This window comes from Giraffa tippelskirchi, chromosome 10 (genome assembly GCF_054371585.1).
Source record: "Giraffa tippelskirchi isolate mGirTip1 chromosome 10, T2T-mGirTip1v1.2.pri, whole genome shotgun sequence".
NCBI lineage: Eukaryota > Metazoa > Chordata > Mammalia > Artiodactyla > Giraffidae > Giraffa > Giraffa tippelskirchi.
Genome location: NC_137284.1, coordinates 134,552,837 through 134,570,671, shown reverse-complemented (window position 1 = coordinate 134,570,671; position 17,835 = coordinate 134,552,837). Strand labels below are relative to the sequence as shown.

Here is a 17,835-nt window from a genome sequence, read left to right as displayed (position 1 = left end):
TCAGATCTAGTCCCTTAAATCTATTTGTCACTTCCACTGTATAACCATAAGGGATTTGATTTAGGTCATACCTGAATGGTCTAGTGGTTTTTGCTACTTTCTTCAATTTAAGTCTGAATTTGGCAATAAGAAGTTCATGATCTGAGCCACAGTCAGCTCCCAGTCTTGTTTTTGCTGACTGTATAGAGCTTCTCCATCTTTGGCTGCAAAGAATATAATCAATCTGATTTTCATGTTGACCATCTGGTGATGTCCACGTGTAGAGTCTTCTCTTGTGTTGTTGGAAGAGGGTGTTTGCTATGACCAGTGTGTTCTCTTGGCAAAGCTCTATTAGCCTTTCCCTACTTCATTCTGCACTACAAGGCCAAATTTGCCTGTTACGCCAGGTGTTTCCTGACTTCCTACTTTTGCATTCCAGTGCCCTATAGTGAAAAGGATATCTTTTTTGGGTGTTAGTTCTAAAAGGTCTTGTAGGTCTTCATAGAACCGTTCATGTTCAGCTTCTTCAACGTTGCTGGTCAAGGCATAGACTTGGATTACTGTGATATTGAATGATTTGCCTTGGAAACGAACAGAGATCACTCTGTCATTTTTGAGATTGCATCCAAGTACTGCATTTCAGACTCTTTTGTTGACATGATGGCTACTCCATTTCTTCTAAGGGATTCCTGCCCACAGTACTAGATAATAATGGTCATCTGAGTTAAATTCACCCATTCCAGTCCATCTTAGTTCACTGATTCCTAGAATGTCGATGTTCACTCTTGCCATGTCCTGTTTGACCACTTCCAATTTGCCTTGATTCATGGACCTAACATTCCAGGTCCCTATGCAATATTGCTCTTTACAGCATCGGACTTTGCTTCTATCACCAATCACTTCCACAGCTGGGTATCGTTTTTGCTTTGGCTCCATCCCATCATGCTTTCTGGAGTTATTTCTCCACTGATCTCCAGTAGCATATTGGGCACCTACTGACCTGGGGAGTTCATCTTTCAGTTTCCTATCTTTTCGCCTTTTCATACTGTTCATGGGGTTCTCAAGGCAAGAATACTGAAGTGGTTTGCCATCCCTTTCTCCAGTGGACCACATTTTGTCAGACCTCTCCACCATGACCCATCCATCTTGGGTGGCCCCACACGGCATGGCTTAGTTTCATTGAGACAGACAAGACTGTGGTCTGTGTAATCAGATGAGCTGGTTTTCTGTAGTTATAGTTTCAGTGTGTCTGCCCTCTGATGCCCTCTCGCAACACCTACTGTCTTACTTGCGTTTCTCTTACCTCGGACGTGGGGTATCTCTTCATGGCTGCTCCAGCAAAGTGCAGCCGTTGCTCCTTACCTTGCACAAGGGGTATCTACTCATGACGGGCCCTCCTGACCTTGAATGTGGAGTAACTCCTCTCGGCCCTCCTGTGCCCACGCAGCCACCGTTCCTTGGACCTAGGGTAACTCCTCTCAGCCGCCGCCCCCGGCCTCAGGTGCGTGCTAGCTCCTCTTGGCCGCCTCCAGCCCGGGCTAGCTCCTCTCGGCCGCCTCTGGCCCAGGCTAGCTCCTCTCAGCTGCCCTGAGACACAAAGCCATGTATATATGCCAATCCTAATCTCCCAGTTTGTCTCACCCTTCCCTTCCAACCCTGTGTCCACAGGCCCATTCTCTATATCTGCATCTCTATTCCTGACCAGGAAATAGGTTCATCTGTGCATTTTTCTGGATTCCACAAATATATGTTAATATGCAATATTTCTTTTTCTCTTCCTGACTTATTTCACTCTGTTTGATAACTCTAGGTCCATCCATGTCTCTACAAATAACCCTATTTTATTCCTTTTAGTGACCTGGTAACATTCTATTGTGTATATATACCACGTCTTTATCCATTCATCTGTCATTGGACATTTAGTTTGTTTCCATGAATTAGCTATTGTAAATAATGCTGAAATTAACATTGGGGTGCATATTTCGTTTTGATTTATTATTCTCTCAGGAGAAAATGGAGCCCTCTTACACTGTTGTTGGTGGGAATGTAAGTTGATACAGCTACTGTGGAGAACAGTATGGAAGTTCTTTAAAAAACTAAAAATAGGACTACCATATGACCCAGCAATCCCACTACTGGGCATATACCCTAAAAAATGATTTTAAGAAGTGTGATTGAGTGAAATTTTGAAAATCATGAGTGTGGGGCTGGATCATTAGCGTTTAGCAGTGAATTTGTTCTCTGGTTTCTATTCAGGGATTACAAGCCTTGATTTGCTCTTGTTTCCTGAGTTCTCTTTCACTTCAGTCAAGCTTGATAGTGATTTTACCTTGACTTCACCTGTTTCACCTTAGCTAGATACAAACCTTTTTGTCATGATTTCCTACAAACAGTTGTCCTAATACTAAAGACACCAGATGTTCTACGGCCACTCTTTTTAAAATTAATTTTAATGCTATAAAAAAATCCTATGGAAAAATAGTTCCATGTATTTCTTAACCTGGTTGACACTTTTAAGTTTAGGGTAGACATTATTAATTGAAATAATGGAAAGCACTGCACATTTTAATAATAATTTTCAGCAGACAACAGATGGATGATCTGCAATAAATTTAGGAGATGAATAATTTACCCAAGTTCTGCCATTTTTAAAATCTTCTAAAAGTTGAAGTTAAGAAGTTAAAATAATAGTCTGCAGTGAGACAAGAGACATAGAGAAAAGGCCATGCAGTTTTCATCGAGAAGTGTAAACCAGAGAAACATATGTTTTGTCAGCTAATGAGATAACCCTAGATTGTTTGGTTTTTAGATTGACATAATCTTTGACTCACTCATGTTAATAGAAAAGAATTTAAAAATAAATGAGTCATCTAGAAATATTTTATTTTTAATTATCTTTTTTTACTGTCATTGTAAATGAATATATTTGATGTCATGAAATTCATAAAACTTTAAACAGAATAATGAATTCATGTTGGAAATGTTTGAGCCAAGAGATAATATAAAGTTTTGAAGCTTACCTCCTTTTTAGCTTTATACTCATCTCTGATCTATTCTTCTTTCCAATTTTGAGGCCCTCAAACTCTGAAACAACAGCCAAACTTCTTCCTTTATTGTTATTATAACTGGCTTATTAAATAAGTTTAATTTATTGGGGGTATAAATAAAACATTGCTTACTTCTCGTCCAGTTCTTTAGAAAAATTGAGTGCAAATTCCATAGCTTTCTGATAATTTTTGGCTATCAAAATGAGTTCAGCATCATTTATGGCTACAAGCTCACATCCTATCCAAGACTCTACCCCTTACATACCTAGTGTAGGCTAGAGATATTATTTTGGCCAACTGAAGTGTAAATTAGAGACTGTGGGCAGGAATGAGTGGGGGGATGTGTCCAAGACTAGTGTTCTCTTTTTAAGCATCTTATTTCTCTCTCTCTCTACAGCTAGTTTGGGGGCAGAGAGGAGTAATAGGTGAGAATAAGTTCATCTGGTGGCTTGTCAGTAACTGTGAAATATCTTTGACCTCAGTCTGATCCAGTCTAGTTCCATCTGCTGGTGACTATGGCTGACAGGTATCTTCTGAATCAGTAGATGGTTTGATCTCTTTGAGATGAGTTCAGCTTCATCCTCACATCTTCTCTGATGAGATACACTTCAGAAAACAACAGCCATGATATCCCTTGGCCTTTGCTATTGATCAAAATCTTCAAACAAATCTCTGTGATTAGGAGAGATGTCTCATTGCTTGACTCAGAGGCTGCTTGAAAATCCTACCTACAGTACCTCCCTGTTACGTAACTTCTGTGTTTTTCCACGTAAAGGTGGAGCCACATCGTGTGTGTGTGTGTGTGTGTGTGTGTGTGTGTGTGTAGCCACATTAACTACTACTAAATCCTCTTCCCCATCTCCAAGGTCCTGGAAGTCACCCACTTTCCCTGAATGTAATCATAATCATCACACTTTTAACTTCAGACTGGATGAGGCACTTTACTGTGGTCATTTTTTTATCTCTTTGATTCAGGCTCCTCTAGCAAGTCTCCAGGCTTGAGTACTCTCTAGCAATAAACACTCTCTGTTGACATACAGTCTCATACACGTTAGGACATACATCAGGATATTCTAAAAACCTATCTCACCATCCTTCTTTTTGTTGGTAGCTCCAAATATACCTGTAGGTTCTGTTGCACAGTAGAAATCCATCCAGAACGTCTTTTCATCAGATATCAGTAGTCTCTACTGTGAATAGTGCCTTTCTCAGAAGGCTGGAGCATCAGATGGATGCCCTCCACAGTAATTTTCTCCATCTATGGATGAAAGTTCAGGGTTATGGTGGGATGGGGTGGTCCTTCCTTGAAGTGGGATGTTCCTGAATCTTCTTGGTTGGCCTTTAGGGTAGCTTACTGACTCCTTGCTAGAATGTAAATCAAAGCAGTTTGGGGGCAGCTCTTCTTAGACCTTTCAGCTCTGGGTTTATAACTTAGATTTTTGGGTCAAAGAAAAAGGCTCACTCAGCATTATGATTTCTTAGTATTTTGGGGGGTGGCATGAGAAACAATGAGTGTTGCTGGTAAAATATGCTTGTCTTACCTTCATAGGATAAGCAACAGTTCTGCTGTTATACAAAGAGGACTTCAGAATGGTTCAAGTACCAAGAATTTAAAAATATCATTGATGTCATAATTAACTGAGGGTGGAGTATAATGCCTGTGGATTCTACAGGGTCAAGTTTTCTACAGGGTCAAGTTTTCTCACTGCAGTATAACAGGGAGAAGTACATACACGTACAGGAGGCTAAGGGATTGCCACATTCATTATAATGGGCTTTATAGCCAAAAACATTATATCCACGTATTGTACAATGGGAAGTTCTGAGATACTTTGAATAATGATAGTTAGCCACTTACATAATCATACATTCCTTCGGTAATTCTTTGTTTTAACTGTCTTTTTAAGATTTAGAGCTCACTTGTTTAAAGCCTTTGTTTTAACACAGAGCTTCCTTGGCGGCTCAGAGGAAGAGTCAGTTGGCTTGCAATGCAGGAGACCTGGGTTCGATCCATGGGTCAGGAAGCTCCCCTGGAGAAGGGACTAGCAAACCACTCCAGTATTCTTGACTGGTAAATTTTAATATAAGTCTTACCTAAATGTTATTTCCTGATTTAAATTCTTAAATGATGCACCACATAGAAACTTCTTTCTTAGTTTACATTAACTAAGTATTTCTTCAACATTAAATGCTTATTTAGTATTACATTTCTTTGGATGAAACTTAATACAGTAAATATCCCTCATGCCAGGATGCCCTAGTCAATTAAAACTCAAAAAACAGTTATCTAACCAGTTATCACTAGTCACTAAGGGTAAGTAGTTCAAGAAACCTTGGAAGTGAGCACATTCCTTTTGCCACAAGAAAATGACTAAGTCTTAGTGAAACCTCTGACACAAATATAACCTTTCTCCATTTCTCTTTATCAAGAGCTTCACCCCCAGATACTCTGATATAAAACTTCAGCAATCAAGACAATATATCTCATTCAACTATAGTTCAGTCCTCTTAATGATCCATTCAGCTTGACAGTTAATGATTTTATCACCTTTAACTATTTTATGGGCTTACTTGGTGACTCAGACAGTAAAGAATCCACCTGCAATGCAGGAGACCTAAGTTTGATCCCTGGATTGAGAAGATCCCCTAGAGAAAGAAATGGCAACCCACTCTAGTATTCTTGCCTGGACAATCCCATGGACAGAGAGGCCTGGCGGGCTACAGTCCATGAGGTCACAAAGAGTCGGAAACGACTAACACACACACAACACACAACTATTTTATATATACTCTCTGAATTTTATTATTACATTTCACGGCTTTGGGAAATACCTTTTTTTAAAGATAAGTCAATTGGATATATTATTTAAAGAGAAGTGTGATTTAAAAGTGTAAAAGAAAATATCTTATACATCACTTACCCATTTTAAAGAAAAACAATAGAAAATTCATGCATAGATGAGGAAGGACCTATAAATCATTGCCTCTGATCAGAAAGTATTATCATTTTGAAGTGCGCATGCTCAGTCATGTCCAGCTCTTTGTGACCTAATTGTAAAAACGAAATATAGTGTGTATTGTTATTGTTTAGTCACTAAGTTGTGTCTGACTCTTTTGCAACCCCGCGGACTGGAACTCACTGGGCTCCTCTGTCCATAGCATTTGGCAGGCAGGAATACTGGAGTAGGTTGCCATTTCCTACTCTAGGTGATCTTCCCAACCCAGGAATCAAACCCATGTCTTCTGTGATTCCTGCATTGGCAGGCTGATTCTTTACCACTGAGTCACCTGGGAAGCACATCGTTTTGGTAGCGATATGGTATATCATCCTGAATTGTTTTTTGTTTTACTACTGCTGTATTTTTTTTTTTCCTTAAGGACATGCAAGATAGAAGGTGCCAATAACAGTAATCATGGTGACCCAGGTGGAATAATGGGATATATATTCTGCTGTGTTGACAACTGCTGGAATCAGTATATCATGCAGTGAGTCATTATAAGTAGGAAAAGTTGACTAAACAAAATTTTATATAAAACTGATTTCCAGTATCAAAACTCCATTTTCTTCAACTCACATTAAGGATTGACTTGGAAAAGCTCATATAACTTCACAGGCTGCTACAATAATTAAATTAAACACAAGTTTGTCATTCATTAGTGTATTTTGTTAAAGTTCCTATTTAGCCAAGTTAGTAAATGTGCATTTTATCGATCTTCATTGGATAACTGTACTATCCTCATCCTATTCTTAAATGCCATCAATCCCAGAATTGTTTAATCCTATCCTCAAGGCTAGAATGCTAATACTTCAAAATGGTACTTACAGAATTACAATGCTTCATTAGAGTATTTTTGATCTCCTTGAAGAAGCCTATTAGAGAAAGTAATTTATTTACCAAATCAGATCTAACTACTCATCACACTGAGTTCTTACCCAAAAAGGACATGTTTTGACCAAGAAATTTCATCTGTGGTGTTTTTTACACTGCACTCTTTGGTGTGTTTCTGGTTCATTTCATCTCTATGCAGAGATTTCTACTTATTTATTGACTCATTTATAAGTATCAGTGAAAGGCTGACTAAAAGTATTTTCTCCTGCTGTTTGAAATCTCAAGTTGTAAATAAACATCTTTCTAAAATGTATGAGTCAAGAATACAAAAGTTTTTACATAATTTTTCCCTATTCTTTGCTACCTTTCCATCAAATATACTAGATCAATGTTATTTCTGTGTTGTATAAAGCAGATATAATATTAGCAGTTCCTAATAATTAGAAGCCTTGCCAAGTTCCAGTTAAAGAAGGTAAAATCCCCTGGAGAAGGAAATGGCAATCCACTCCAATATTCTTGCCTGGAGAATTCCATGGACAGAGGAGCCTGGCATGCTAAAGTCCATGGGGTCACAGTCAAACACCACTGAGAGACTAACACTTTCACTTTATAGTTAAAAATCTATGATTTATATAATCACTAATATAGACTAAAAATTATATGGCTTTGAAAAGTTCATTGTCCAACATTTTTAGGTTCTTTCACCTGAAATAGAAGTTCAGTGGTGCCTTTAAATAAAATGAAGCAAAGTCAGCATAGGATATAAGTGCTGCTACTGATACATAAGTAAAATCAGCCTTCTCCTCTGACAATGCAGCTTTATATCATTGGGTTAGATTTCAAGTGGCATTGGGTTTGCTGTTCCAGATTCCTCAGATCATAAAATGATCATGTCTGTTGATACAATTACAGATGCTGCTATTCAAGACTAGAGAGTGATTGAAGAGAATTTCAAAGAAAATCTAATATATCCAGTTGCAAACGGACACATATGTCACTTCCAGTGGTATTACACTCACTACTTATGCTGAGCCTACACAAGAGAAAAATAAGTTTGGAATTTTCAGTTCCAATTTAAAATAATGGTTTACATTCTTACTATGTGGGGCCCTGAAATCCCAAATTTATTCTCAGAGATTCTGATACCATTGGGAGAATTCACCAAATCAACTGAGCGGTTTTGATGCTAAACACATTTCACACCCCACCCTCACCACTGTGTATAAGTTGTTAGGTCATTTAAATGGCATTTTAGAAGGAACTGAATTGCAAGACAATTTAATCCATTCAAGAATGATCCAGGATAACAGTAATCGAGATAGAGTTTGAATCTTGTTAAAGTTGAAACTGTTCAACTGGTGTTGAAATTACTTGCGGCCGATATTTCCTTTATGATCTGTGTGCGTGCTGTGTGCTAAGTAGTTTCAGTTGTGTACAAATCTTTGTGTCCCCTTGGACTGTAGCCTGCCAGACTCCACTGTCCATGGGGTTCTCCAAGCAAGCACTGGGCTTATTTTGCTTTCCCAGCTACCTGTGGCCCATTTTCTTGTGTACAGTGCATGTCACACACGCCACTTATACACCATGATTTGCTCTAGTGAAATGCATATAAGATTGCCTTGCCTCAGTGTACTTGGCCCTCTTCACTAAGTGGCAACAGGGCATCAGAGCCTGACTTTATCATAAGCGTTACTTTTTCTACTTAGTTGCCCTACTTATAGCTCTGGGTCCTTAGGTCTAGTACAGTTGCCTTGGTTCTACCTTTATTGACTGGGAGATTTTTTGCAGAAACTAACAACTGTAGCTTTTGATTTGTTATGTTATAAGTCAATATTGAAACACTCACGTTTGAGTAAATATCAAGAGCTTTTTTTGTACTTACTGTATTTATTGGAAACTTTCTACATATCTTACTAAAGCATTCTAATGTTACATTAGAGTGTGATAGGCAGAATAGCAGAGGAACAGAACATCTGTTATAATTATACTTTGTTTCACTGCACTTTTCCCTGGAAGAGCAGACTGTATTTTCTGGCAGCACTTTTTTTTTTGGTCCTGTGGGTATTACTTCCTCCAGAATTTTGTTGTTGTTGGTCAGTTGCTGAGTGATGTCCAACTCTTTGTGACCCCACTGACTGCAGCACACCAGGCTTCCCTGTCCTTCACCATCTCTCAGAGTTTGCTTAAACTCATATCCATTGAGTCGGTGATGCCATCCAACAATCTCCTCCTCTGTTGTCCCCTTCTCCCGTTTTCAATCTTTCCCAGCATCAGGATCTTTTCCAATGAGCTGGCTCACTCATTGCATCAGGTGGTCAAATTATTGGAGCTTCAGCTTCAGCATCAGTCCTTCCAATGAATATTCAGGACTGATTTCCTTTAGGATTGACTGGTTTGATCTCTTTGCAGTCTGAGGGATTCTCAAGAGTCTTCACCAACACCACAGTTCAAAAGCATCAATTCTTCAGCACTCAGCCTTCTTTATGGCCCAAATCTTACATCCATACATGACTACTGGAAAAATCATAGCTTTCACTATACAGATCTTTGTTGACAAAGTGATGTCTCTGCTTTTAAATATGCTGTCTACATTTGTGTTCTTTCATTTTTACCTGATAGTTGACAAGGTAGATCTTTGTGGAGGGCTTTTTTAGAAATGAGAAATTTTGTGATCTATGGTAATAAACTTGCATTTATAATATACATGAAGTTGGTACAAAAACATAATGGAGGAAAACGTGAATGATACCAACAACCACAAGTTGTATAATGAATACCTGATCAATTTTAAGCTCTAACAACTTTGCACGATGATATTAATTGTATCACCCTCTAAAAATATATTGATAAGTCTTCAGTCAATAACGTTCAGGTAGCATAAGATGTATTAATATGTCTCCAGTCAATACTGTGTTAAGATTGAAAAGTTTTCTTCTTAAAAATCCTACGGGGAAGGAAATCATCAATGAGGCACTGCCAAAGTCTGCTGTGCCTGCCAGTCTATCTGGACACAGTGGGCCAGTGAATGTTATAGGAAAGGATCCTTGATCCCTTCTTTGGGGAGCAGTCTCCTGCAGGCAGGGCTTCCCTGGTGGCTGAGTGGTAAAGAATCTGCCTGCCAAGCAGGAGACTCAGGTTCGATCCCTGGGATGGGAAGATACCCTGGAGGAGGAAATGGATACCCATTCCAGTTTTCTTTCCTGGGAAATCCCATGGACAGAGGAGCCTGGAGGGATACAGTCCATGAGGTCACAGAGTCAGATATGACTGCATGACTAAACAACAACTCACTGCAGGTAGCACGTTTTTAGGGCAAGAGCAAGGCTCTATTTTGTCTTTTTCTTTTGTATTCCTACTTTGTGCTGTCCTCTAACCCGTCTCTTCAAAACAATACTTGTTATATCCATAATTTTTCACATATCTTTATGGATTCTAACAAAACTAAAGATACCAGTGAAGAAGGTTTGGCATTTATACCTGATTAGAGAAAGAAACTAAAGACAATATAATGGAACTAACACTTTCTTTAGAGGCGAAAAAAAAAAGAAAAACTTTTTTGGGGACAAAAAAATATTTCATTTATAGTTCTTTTTTTGTATCTTTTTTATTTTAATAGTTTCAGGCATGATTGATGTTTGTAGGACTGCAGTTATCCTCTGAAAATGAGGCAAGGCTTCTAACTAAAATTTATAAAATCATGTACCTTTTTTTCCAAAGAGGATTGCTTCTCTATTGTATCTCTAGCTGCATTGTCATCCCAGAGCCTTATTTTGAAGCTTTACAATGTAGGTGCCAATCTGAAAACCACAAAACAATAACTTTATTTTTAACTGCTTGCCTCACTTTGAGAACTGAAATGATTCAAACATGCATCTGCTCTCCTGAGTAATTTTAATTCGTGGATACAAAGTGTTTTGTCTCTCACTTAAGTAACTTTAGACAAAGTGGGATATTTCTCCAACTGTATGTATCTAACCTCAAAATAACTTGTTATTTGGAGAAGTAAGGACGGAGGAGAGGGGACAACAGAGGATGAGGTGTTTGGATACTATCACTAACTCAATGGACATGAGTTTGAGCAGACTCTGGGAGATGCTGAAGGACAGGGAAGCCTGGTGTGCTCCAGTCCATGAGTTTGCAAAGAGGTGGACACAACTTAGCAACGGAACAACAACAACAAAGGACAAGAAAGCCACATGCTCTTTTTTTGCACTTTCAAATATGAGATTATGCTCACTTTTCAACCGGATGTGTTTGGTGCTTTGTAGACAGAGCCATTGTACTTTATTTTAGTATTCTGAGATACAATGTTTCCTTGGCATGTCTTCTTACAGCAAATAAAATTACTTTTCACAGGTATTACCAAATTTTAAGCTGAAAGGATTCAAAGGTAATGTTCAAAGTGGAATTCATCCTGAGACCATTTGTATTCTACCCTGATTTTACACTTTGAGGAAAAAATTATCTGGGCACGTACAACCATACAAACAAACAAACATCAAACATCAAAACAAAACAAGCTATAAAAGGTGAACAAGAATAACAAAATGCTAGTAGAACCTTCATTTAATAATCTGAAGCATCAAATACCAGAAACTCTCAGAATAAATGATTTGCCTTGAAGTTAATAATCAATATAACACCTAGGAAAACAGTTGTAATTATAAACAATAAATCAGTCATTTGAATGGTTGACAAGATTATGTAATATAGCAATTACAATAAATGCTGATGTTTATGATAACTATTCATTTCTGACAATTGATGAATATCTTCCTACAGAGTAGTTTATGTGTGACAAGGCAGGATTTCTGGTTCAGAGCTGGTCCCAGCATTGTGTGAGCTGATCATGGTGAAGGAAGGGAAATCTAGTGAGACCCTGTTGAATTCTGCCTAGCTCTTAATCCAAACTGTGAAGATCATCTCTTGCCTAAGCAATTCATCTGAAGCTGCTTTTGTCATTTGTATGCATTGCTTGTTCACATCTAGTTATGGATATCCTGTGTGCAACATGGCACGGTGTCATGGGATTGGGCCGTAAGTTGTACCTTAGTCTGTCTTTTTCACATGGACCAGATTAAGTTTCCCATGAATCTGTTAGGAAGATAAATTGCATCTGTTTTCTTCTACTGGTGTTTCTGTTCTAAATAATTTTATTTATGCTTTTTGTTTTGTATTTAAGTGTTTCCTTGAGTTTGGAGGTCATAATTTATTCTTACTGCTCTCACCCCTTCATTTTGGGTTGTAGGCAACACATTCTTCATTTTCATGATACTCTTCTGAAAATAAGAGCAATCTATGTCCACAGACTAAAATTTCAAATTCCAAATTAATCTTTTCTTCTTGCATTTATTCTATTATTCTTCAAAAAAGAAATAGAGAATTCTTTAAGAATGTCAACTATTAACCTGTGTTGCTCTTACAATGTTATAAACAAAGTTATATAGTTTAGTGCCTTGGAAAATAATACTTAGGACTATAAACAGGAAGACTGAAAACATCAGAAAAGAAACAAAAAAGCTACTTCTAAAGACTTATAAAAATAATTTTAATTAACTAAATTTCTATTCTGATTTCCTCTTAAAAGCAGAAAACTGTCTTTAGGTAAAATAATACCTGTGTGCTTTGTCTGTCTCTTGTTCTTTTCTCCCATGCCCTTCTTTTGTTTGATTTATTCTTTAGTGGTCTCTTTGAAACTTAACTTTACATATTTTGATTTTTATCTACAAAATTTTTGGATATTCTTACATCTGCACTCATACATTTACTGATTATGGGAATGCAAACTTCTATTCCATCAAACTGAAACCAAAAACTTAACCACTGTTAGAAAGCTCTATTTAAGTCAACTCATTTAAAATCTTATTGAGAAAAGATTTTATACATAGCTTGCTTCTAGAAACAGAAATCATGGATAACTTATTATATATGTACATGCAGAAGATAGACGTTGAAACTGAAGTAAAGTCTACCATGAAAGAGCACCAAATCTCAATTTGGAAGCAGGGAAGTAATCCTAATTTCACATCATCTGTGGTTTGGTGAATAACGAAGCTAACTGTCTTGCCATTGTCAATAGAAAATGCATTCAGCTTTTATCTTGAGTTTACTTGTCTTCTTATATTTTGATTGATGAGCTATCATTGATTTGATTTTCAACTATATCCATAGTTAGATGTGTGGAATTTTCACTAACACTAACACCTAGCAAACCTCTGGAGATATTAAAATAAGGTGAGGGCAGGATGATATGGGAGAATGGCACTGAAGCATGTAAATTATCATATGTGAAACGAATCGCCAGCCCAGGTTCGATGCATGATACAAGGTGCTCGGGGCTGGTGCACTGGGATGACCCAGAGGGATGGGGTGGGGAGGGAGGTGGGAGGGGGGTTCTGGAAGGGGAAAACATGTACACCCATGGTGGATTCATGTCAGTGTATGGCAAAACAAATACAATATTGTAAAGTTAAAAAATAGATAAATAAATTAATTTTAAAAAAAGGAAAAAACTGTAAAACATCTAAAAAAGCATATATAGTCAAATGCTAGATGTAGAATCTAGGTACTGGGTATTATGGATGCTCACTGTATAATTCTTTCAAATTTTCTGTATTTAAAAATTTTTTTTCCTAATAAAATGTTGGGGGGAATTTCAGTGAAAGTAGGAGCTCTGAGTATATTACCTAAATAAAATGATTTTGTGTACAGTTTATTTTACACTACTAAAAATAAAATAAAATAAGCTTGTGTGCTGAAATGCAATTGAGTCTTAATTCATATTGTGATAACAATTGGGTTAACTTCTAAGAGTCTAATATCTAAATCTGAGTCTGGGTTACTAGGCTGGAGTGGATCTATTGGAGAGTTCATGTCAGACTTTGGAAGAGAGACACAGTCTATCTGTGGAAAGCAAAGTATTGCAAAGTATTGAGATTCACTCATTCACTCATGTGATAAAGTTACTATTTCAGAATTGGTTTTGGGCAAATGAAATACTGTTTCAGGGAACGCAGGTGACAAAGTTGACATTTTATTTTATTGTTTTTAAATTAATTTTTATTGGAGTGTAGTTGCCTTACAGAGTTGTGTTAGTTTCTACTGTACAGCAAAATGAATCAGCCATATATATGGCTCCCTTCCCTTTTGGACTTTCTTCCCATTTAGGTCAGCATAGTGCATTAGGTAGAGTTCCTTGTGCTGTACAGTGCATTCTCATTAGTTATCTATTTTATACATAGTATCAATACTGTATATGTATCAATCCCAATCTTTCAATTCTTCACACCTCCCCTTCCCCCTTGGTATCCATATATTTCTTCTCTATGTCTGCATCTCTGTTTCTACTTTGCAAATAAGATCATCTATACCATTTTTCAGAGGCTTCCCTGGTGTCACAGATAGTAAAGAGTCCACCTGCAGTGCAGGAGAGCTGGGTTCAATCCCTGGGTCAGGACGATCCCCTGGAGAAGGAAATGGCTACCCACTCCAGTATTCTTGCCTGAAGCATCTTACGGACAAGAGGAGCCTGGAGGACATAGTGGTCTATGGGGTCATAAAGAGTTGGACAAAACTGAACAACTAACACTTCATATCATTTTTCTAGGTTCTACATATATGTGTTAATATACAATATTTGTTTTTATCTTCTGACTAACTTCACTCTGTATAACACTCTCTAGGTCCATCCACAAAAGCTGAAATTTTAATATTCCATACCACAAAAAGGACATATTTTTAGAGCTACATCTCCAACTTAACAGCATACGGAGATCTCTGAATAACAGAAGGCATTCAATATTAAGTAGAAATATCATTGTGTTTATTTAATATCACTAAAATGAAAACAGCACATAGAATATGTCAGTCACACAACAATGAGACTATAGCAATAATATACCAGAGCTGTACATTCTGGGAAAAAAATAATGTATGCAGAGAACAGAACATTCAGTTTTTTCCTAAATAATTGATATATTGTTTGTTATACTTTAGAGTAGGAAATTGGAGGAGGCAATGGCACCGCACTCCAGTACTCTTGCCTGGAAAATCTCATGGACAGAGGAGCCTGGTAGGCTGCAGTCCATGGGGTCACTAGGAGTCGGACACAACTGAGCGACTTCATTTTCACTTTTCACTTTCATGCATTGGAGAAGGAAATGGCAACCCACTCCAGTATTCTTGCCTGGAGAATCTCAGGGATGGTGGAGCCTGGTGGGCTGCCGTCTATGGGGTCGCACAGAGTCGGACACGACTGAAGCCACTTAGCAGCAGCAGCAGCAGAGTAGGAAATAGAAAACAGGGTATCTCATTCAAGCAGCGAGTAGGGGAGATGTTAGGTGTATTTTGGGACATGAAACAGCAGTAGCCACAATGACTTGTAGAGAAGTAGATAAGTGAAGGGGAACGGGGTTGTGGTGGTTGTTGAGGATGATGGTTACTACGCTTATCAGACTTACCCTGTTTTAGGACTTTGTATGGACTCATCCATTCAGTCCTCAAAATAGCATTTGAAGTAAGGTATTATTACTGACCTCTTTTCACAGATGGGGAAACTGAAGCTCAGAGAAATACTTTTAGTAAGTTGTAAGACAGAGTTTAAATCCTGATCTGATTCCAAAACTTAATGTTGAATCTGACAATTTCAAAAACACTTTCATGTCTGGTTCTTACACTTGCTCTGCCTCCTAGAATTATGTTTTATTTTATTTTATTTTTTTGCCTTAAAAGGTGCCTGGAGATTATTTTCTTGATAAGAGAGATTGGGTAAGAGAAATTGCCATACATAGGCCTATAGTATTGTGATGATAGAGTGTTAGGGGTGGGAGAAGGGTTGTAGCTCTGTGATGAGATCTCAGTCTTCCAATGATCCTGGACTGTGAACTTCACTAGTGTTTCTCTGATATTTATTGTGAGAACCTAGTTGAACTCCAGGGAATAAATCCCACAAAACTATGATTGGTCTCCACTGTAGTTCTAACTCCTACTGGCATTGTCCACATCGAGTCTCCAACAATTACAGTTCAGATTTTCCTACCCCACCACTGGTTTCCATGGTGGTTCCTGCTAGGAGCAGGGTGGTTCTTGCTCCTTCAAGCTATGACCAGCCCCATTCACCTTTCTGTCTCTCTGTTCTTGGGGTCTGTGATACTCCTTGTGTCCTCACCACTTTTAGGGATTTTGGAATTATTGTTGGCTCAGTCTGTTCAGCTTTTTACTCATTAGGATGGAGTGCCAACTGCCTAGCTCCTTACATGCAAACTGAACAGTACTACTTTGATAGCCAAAAATGGAAACATGCTTTTCTAGGCAGAGGCAAAACAGGAGTAAACAAAAAAGAAAGCCAAATATTCATTTCAGAAAAATGAATATAAAAACTGAGTGAGGCATATAGCCCCTTGAATGGGCATTTTATGGAACACTTGAAAGGCAGATTCAGACAGACGGTTTGAGGGCTTAAAGTTAGGGTACCAACTTTTATTTTAGCATTGTATTGTTGAAAAAGTGGAACTTCCCTGATGGCTCAGTGGGTAAAGAATCCACTTGCAATGCAGGAAACACAGAAGATGCAGGTTTTATCACTGGGTCGGGAGGATCCCATTGAGGAGGAGATGGCAACCCAATCCAGTATTCATGCCGGGAAAATCACACTGTAATTTTCTATCAGGGAAGGAAAAAAGTAAAAGAAAATGCTCAGAATATTTTGACCAAGCCCTGATGTGCATGTAAAAGATAGGTTAGATAAGAAAAGCTGCAAGCCCTTTATGGTAGTCAAGTAATGGCATTATGACAAACAGCTACAGTAGGACTGGACAAAACTATGAATGGATGAAAGAAAAAAAATGTATATAGTAGCTGATACTGGCTATGAAATTCAACTGAACAAAGTTAGAGAAATCAAGAGGAAAACTCCTTAGGCCAGATGATGGATACATTTTTAGACATGATGCATTTTCTCTCTCATACGTTGGCTCTGTCTCATGGTGCTTGATCAGAAGACCACTGGAAATGTTGTTAACAGCTGGTGAGTAGCAAGATAAGGATTGGCTACAGGACTGGAAAAGGTCAGTTTTCATTCCAATCCCAAAGAAAGGCGATGCCAAAGAATGCTCAAACTACAGCACAATTACACTCGTCTCACACGCTAGTAAAGTGATGGTCAAAATTCTCCAAGCCAGACTTCAACAGTACATGACCCGTGAATGTATGTTCAAGATGGATTTAGAAAACTCAGAGGAACCACAGATCAAATTGCCAATATCCGTTGGATGATTGAAAAAGCAAGAGAGTTCCACAAAAACATCTACTTCTGCTTTATTGACTATGCCAAAGCCTTTGACTGTGTGGATCACAACAAACTGTGGTAAATTCTTAAAGAGATGGGAATACCAGACCACCTCACCTGCCTCCTGAGAAATTTGTATGCAGGTCAAGAAGCAACAGTTGGAACCAGACATGCAAGAATGGACTGATTCCAAATTGGGAAAGGAGTACATCAAGGCTGTATATTGTTACCCTGCTTATTTAACTTATACGCAGAGTACATCATGCAAACTGCTGGGCTGGATGAAGCACAAGCTAGAATCAGGATTGTAGGGAGAAAGAAGTAATAACCTCAGATATGCGGATGACACCACCCTTATGGCAGAAAGAGAAGAGGAACTAAAGAGCCTCTTGATGAAAGCAAAAGAGGAGGATGAAAAGTTGGCTTAAAACTCAACATTCAGAAAACTAAGATCATGGCATCTGGTCCCATCACATCATCACAAATAGATGGGGAACAGTGGAAACAGTGGTTGACTTTATTTTGGGGGGCTCCAAAATCACTGCAGATGGTGACTGCAGCCATAAAATGGAAAGATGCTTACTCCTTGGAAGAAAAGTTATGACTAACCTAGACAGCATATTAAAAAGCAGAGACATTACTTTACCAACAAAGGTCCATCTAGTGAAAGCTATGGTTTTTCCAGTAGTCATGC

General features: G+C 38.1%; 1 protein-coding gene and 1 long non-coding RNA gene across 5 annotated transcripts in view; one reads left to right on the top strand and one right to left on the bottom strand.

Moving 5' to 3' along the window:
- The window catches only part of GRM8 (glutamate metabotropic receptor 8), an 877,877-nt gene that overhangs the window by 736,100 nt on the left and 123,942 nt on the right, over positions 1-17,835 (top strand). The gene's annotated exons all lie outside the window — the stretch shown is intronic.
- Positions 1,017-4,613, bottom strand: LOC145522524 (uncharacterized). Of its 2 annotated transcripts, none has more exons than XR_014066013.1 (2): positions 4,568-4,597; positions 1,017-1,566 (listed from the first exon to the last, which is right to left on the bottom strand). It is a non-coding gene; the product is annotated as an uncharacterized LOC145522524 (long non-coding RNA). The 2 variants fall into 2 exon arrangements; XR_014066012.1 differs by lacking the exon at positions 1,017-1,566 and adding an exon at positions 2,859-4,284 and having other exon boundaries at positions 4,568-4,613.